Consider the following 6,000-nt stretch of genomic DNA (forward strand, 5'->3'; position numbering starts at 1 on the left):
CTGAACGCGCCCTGTTATCGCTGCCGACTGGCGAAGCGCCAAGCACGACGGGCGCACAGCTCGAGCAAGGCGAGCAGAGAAAAGCTACCACCCGCGGCCAAGTGCGGAATATGCAGCGCCAGCAGCGCTTCACGCAAAACGAGCGAACAGGAAGGCAGGCGGACGCATATGGGACACGCACGCGCTGAGTCGTAGCCGAGCGAAGCCTCGACTAATAAAATTAAACGCAACAAAGCTTCTAGATAGCCGAATGAATTCCGATAGCATTGGAACTTGGCAGAGTACCGCATCGACGATAGCTTGCATGGGTGTGGTACTGCGCCTTGATGAGGCTAACCAAAAGGGACCAGAAATAAAAATAGCGCAACAATGTTTTCTAACGCGACGGGTTAATGCCAACTTGGGCGACGCGCGACAATGTACGCCAGTTCAGAACGGTTGGGAATTTCACACCAAGGGCTTGTGACAACATTGCGAAGGCTCTCTGCTTGTGCGTACAAATTGTGGCTTATTAAAGCGTATCGTGCTCAGCGGTGCGGACACAGAATGACACAGCTGAGGCAGGCAGTCTGCAGTAGAATGCCTTCCACACGCAGTTCATGTTCGTTTAAAAGTGTTGCTGAAACTTCAGCAGCCTGAAGTCTCGGCGAGACTTGCGGCATCCTCCTCAGCACATACGTGCCAGTGCAATCGACATGAAAGACGGAGCAGACGAACGCATGCCGATGGGAGCCAATCGCGTGCCTTCTGCTTACTCAAAAACTGAAGGCTTCTATCCTTTCCCCCCACCCCCACCGTGGCCCATCTGGCTCGTCTCCCTGGATATGAAACTGCAACGCGCCCTCGACACCTTGGCCCAATACCGATTGAACGCCTAACATAAAGGCTGTTTTAATAAAAGAGCCACACCACCACCACCACCATGATGTTATGAAAGGAAGCGGCTTTTCAATCTTGCGAAAGCAGCGTTTTTCCGTTTCTCATACCCCTTCACATCCCCTCAACAATTTCCACCAGTTCAGGGTAGCAAACCGGTATCCTCTCCCGGCTAACGTTCCCGCCTTTCCTTCCCTAGCTCCCTCTTACCAGAAGGTGCTTGAACCCATTGCTACGAAGGTTAGTGCCCTGAGGGTACCGGAAAGAATAGAGCTTCAATTCCTATGCCTGTAGTTCTCGCTGAGCGATAACTTCGGCATTTACCTTCCTTACCTTTATTCCCTTCGTCACAGCCACAGGTATACGCGTACATACGTGATCACCCGTCAGCTACACATGACTGCGTGTTGCTCATCACTGCTTGTCCTGGTGCCTCCACGATTTTTACAAGAAATCTGCTTGGGTAAATATAGGTCGTTACGATATTTTCGTATCTGCGTTAAACTCATTTCTTACGCTAACAAACGCTCGAGTGTTTCTAAACGGGCGTATTCAGCAGTGCGAGCTGCAGAACTGACCGATTGCAATCACACTTGCCGTTCTTGCTGCCGCAGATGAAGCTTTGGGAAGGCTCCGTCCACGCAAGCCGAGTTCCCGCCTTGAAGAAGCGAGGCTGGCAACACTGCAATTCGATGACAAGCTGGCAGCGATGGCACTTTAGCAGGAGTTCTTTCTTATGCGGCTGAGGAGGAGATCTGCCGTGTTTAGCCGTGTTTAGCGATGAACACGCGAACAGCTGGCACGAACACGATGTTGTCAGGCTCCGGCGAAGGCTAGTCCCTTTGATTTTTTTTTTCGGGTTATAACTTAGCGGCAAATACAAGGCCTCAGCTAATGCAGGGTTTCAGCTGATGTCACAGTTAACGAGGGAAACAGGAAGGGTCTATCATTAGTTCATTCAAACAAGGCCAGTTTCGTACGAAGTCACGAATAATTAAGAAAATTAAACCCGAAAACCACTGAAAGGGCGACGCCATGCTTGTCCCGCATCGCTACTGCCCGGTAGGCTTAGGCCAGGTCTCGCCAATTCTCGCCCGCCGTGCAGGGAAGGAGCGGGTGGCCTTATCTTAGATCTAGTTCGCACGTTTTCCAACCGAGGCCATAGGAGGATCTGTCTTTTTCTTTTTTGAAGTGTCGGCTCATTTCGCTTGGCTTTTTCGAGACTGGTACATGCCCCGTCACCTAATCATCCCGATAAGAGAGACGGTAACAGAGCATGGTTGGCTATCGGCGAAACCGCGTTTGCTTGGCCCGGCGTCCAGGAAAGTTGCAATATCACGAGGCCAGAAACAGTGAAAGAAAGTACGTCGCAACGATCTGTTTCGTCCCACACCTGGCACTTCCCGCCGTCTAGCAATCGAACAACTGTTTTATAACTTCACGATCACTTTTCCTAAAGGGTACATTAATGTGGGGGCGAAGGCGCCAGCTGTGTGCGTGTATTTTTTCGGCCTTCGGGCAAAAATGAATCGCGGCAAAGCACTCGAGTACGTTTAGGTCAGGAGTAAGAAAGAACTTTGCTGTGACGCAGCGCCAAGTACACCCTGCGCCGTAGACAACAAGCGATCACCTTCACATTGATCCCGAGTCGCTGAAATCTTTCCCTCACTATGGTGCCGAGTCACAGTTTCTAGGGTTTCTAGGACGAACAACAGGGTATTGTGTCTTGCACGGCTTCGACGGTCATCGAAACGCTCCCAAGGCGGGCTAAGGATGTGCAATATACGAAAACAGAACGTTCAGCGTGGCGTTTCAACTCCACTCCAACAATAGTCCAAGCAAAGAGTGTAGGAAGACTGCGGACGAGGAGGGTAGGGACGGTAGTTGTTCTGGTTAGCTGCCCTACACTGGGGGAAAGGGAAACGGGATGTAAAAGGGATGAAAATACAGTAGGTGCGTGCTGCCAAATACCAACCTATCGCAGAAGCACGACGCCCTTAGGGACCGAAACAGCTAGTGCTTTGCATGTTTCAGTCCTGCCTGTAAATGTGGGCACAGACGGAGAATCATATCAGTGGCTGTGTACCATATCAGTGCTGGTCCGTGCTTGTTATCAGCTGCTCACGTGGAACGTGTCCCATTTCCTTCACCTTCCTTCCACGGGCCGCAATAAACCAGTATTCATTTGTTCTGACAGTGCCGCTCGTCATGACAGTAGATACACAAGGGGCTTTTTCGAAGTCGCAACCGGCACCGAAAAGAAGAGCCGGGTAAACCTGTGACATGAAAACGTGTGGCCCGTGAGTGGCTATTCAGCCTCTTGTAGTGCTTCCAAGCCCATTGGCGAACGTTTTTTTTTAAAAAGTTCATGTGAAAGCGAAATGGGATTGTCGCTAAGGGTCCATAATTTGCGATTGTATTTTAAACGGCAGCAGAACAACTATATTACACTGCCAGCATTTCGGCGCAATTGGGCCGCGCCATGGAGTAATAATGCTGGCATCCAAAAAAATGCTGATATCCTTTAACATTTTTATGTGACCGCTCTATGCAGCGTACAAGGCCGCTGAGAAGAAAGCTGGCCTTAGGACGAGACATATGGCGCAGGCATTGCATAATAGGCCTAGATTCTCCTGCAGTGTGGATACAAGTGCTAGGGAGACGTAGCCATGGCGCACCAAGGCGGAAAGGTGTGGTCTGTGACTTCGATGATAGGGCCAACGGCGACTGAAGATGGAGTCGACAGGACTGGTTGCAGATGATGGTCATTACGATTATGGGAAAGCTACGCAAACTGATTAGTTTAGGCGCCTGAATGCATTTCTGTCAATGTGAACACGCGCCTCTGCGGTGTGCGTTTGGAAAGGCTGGGCAGCGTTGCGCAATGTTTTGGGAAGCAATGGAAGAGCCTGAATAGCCACTCACGTGCCCCGCGTTTTCATATCACGGGTCATACTTACCCTACTCTTCATTTAGGTGCCGGTTGCGACTTCCAAAACGTCCCTTGTGTATCGACTGTCGACTGGAATGACGAACGGCACAGTCAGGTAACAAATATCGCCATGTCGGGCGTGACAGTGCACAAGCTATCAATAAAGTGTTTCATGTAGACAGTCACTCGCGTGTGAATACGTCCCGCAGGTGCAGCTTTATTGGACATTACTTTTATTGCGACGCGACTGTGAAGTATTGTCAGATAGTGTTACGAACATGTTTATAGGAATGGTCTAACCTGCCGATGCAAAGTTTGTCCTGCGGTCGCACCTGGTAGTTAAGACTGCCATAGGAAACGAACGTCGTGCGTTTTTACAATAAATATTAAAACTACGGCCTCCCGAGGTGAGATCTGGGAATATAAAGGTTGTTACGGTGTAATCTTGCGATACGAGGAATCACTGCTTTCGTGTAAATCATCATCGTCATTATCATCAGAGTGACTAAGTCCCCTGAAGGACAAACGCCTCTCCCATATCTCTCCAACTAACCCTGTCTTGTGCCAGTTATGACCACTTTCTTTCCGCAAAGTAAATAATGAACCTTATCGGTGGTGTTTTTTTTTGTGGATGGCTGGCCGCCTTCCCTTTTGACAAACCTCGGTCCACCTTCCTTCCTTAACTTTCCATCCACAGATAACGGTCGGTTACTTCAACAACCAACCTCTCTCACTGAAGTATATGCCGCACGTAGAGTGCCGTTATCAGCCGCCGCATTTTGCCTTCATCTAGGAATTTAAAAAATCAGCGATAATTTTCTTTCCTCAGCTGCACGTCGCTCAGTGGCTGTTTGAAATACGCATTCATGCATATCCGCAGATTTCTTGTCTGCATTACCAGGTTAGTGGCCCTATCCTTCCTTGTAACCACAATATAGACTGGTCTGCACCTTAAACGGCCGCTGGGCAGCCATGCAGAAGCTTATTTTGCGGTTTGTCTAGAACTCAACGATGTCTGTTGACACGACTGCACTTGGATGTCCAATAAATGTGCAGGTCGGAAAACTGCTTGACGTTCGACGCCGGGATATGGAATATAGGACGTCAAAATATGCACTCACCCCCATTGTCTGTCGCCGGTCCCAGCGACAATTATGATATTTAGAAACCTGAATGAAAACTTTAAATGAGGTTCTTCCGATTTCTCTGTCGGCAGAAGCCACAGATGGAGCAAATCGTATTTAGTCTCAAATTGACTCAAGCAGACGAACACAATTTCCATGCTCGAATTCCCCATCAAGCTGCAGCTGCACCAAGCTGCTGAAAACTTCCACAATGCGCTTCGGCCATAGGATCCACTAGTTTTGATTTCCAACACGACGACACGCTGTAGAGGCAGTTCGTCAGATTCAGCGACACTCAGAAAGCCATGTCTAAGGTGTTGGGGAGGATTCTGTGGTGTTTAATGAATAATTTCAACTCACAAAATAGCATAGTCGGATTGTATTTACTTGCGCAGTGCTCTTGTTACATGTGCTCTCGGGGACAAAAGAATCGAGGGTGCACGAAACGTTATATAGGCATGCAGGTACCATGTCATCAAAAATCACTGCTTTACGTAACCTTCGCCACAAGTGTGGTCTCGAGCAATCCGCTGATAACACAGCTATCAGCTTCGATTGCCTTTTATGGGTCCCGGAGATTTCTGTCCCCGGTATTATATCTGAATACTCCGTACTGATTCCTTCCCGATTCATCGCTGTAAAGCTGAACTTGCTTTAGAACCAGTTCTTGTGTTGATACAGGAGGTACAACAAGAGCGTATTTTTTCATGGACACGATGTCTCATGTACCAAGAGGCCACATCTGCTGTGGCGCTTTTTTTTTGCAAGCTGCACTCTAATAGTAATCTCCGAGAATACTTTTTATAAGATGTACCAGTGGGGTACTAGGTAAGCATCTGTCCTCACACCACCTGTCTCCATCGGCGTTCCCCAAGTATCAGAAATTTTTAATCATCTGAGGGAACACATTTTTCAGGAGCGACATTTGGCACAGCGGCAATCAACTACACTCGTTCGTGAGAAAACTCGTAGCGATTATAGGGTAGCAGTTATACGCGATTACATTTTTGAAGGCGTGTTTCTAATAACTTTGGAAGATCCTTCATGGATGTCGTGGGTAAAACTTAC

The sequence above is a fragment of the Amblyomma mixtum genome, chromosome 1 (genome assembly GCF_055824585.1).
Source record: "Amblyomma mixtum isolate Tamu chromosome 1, ASM5582458v1, whole genome shotgun sequence".
Classification (NCBI taxonomy): domain Eukaryota; kingdom Metazoa; phylum Arthropoda; class Arachnida; order Ixodida; family Ixodidae; genus Amblyomma; species Amblyomma mixtum.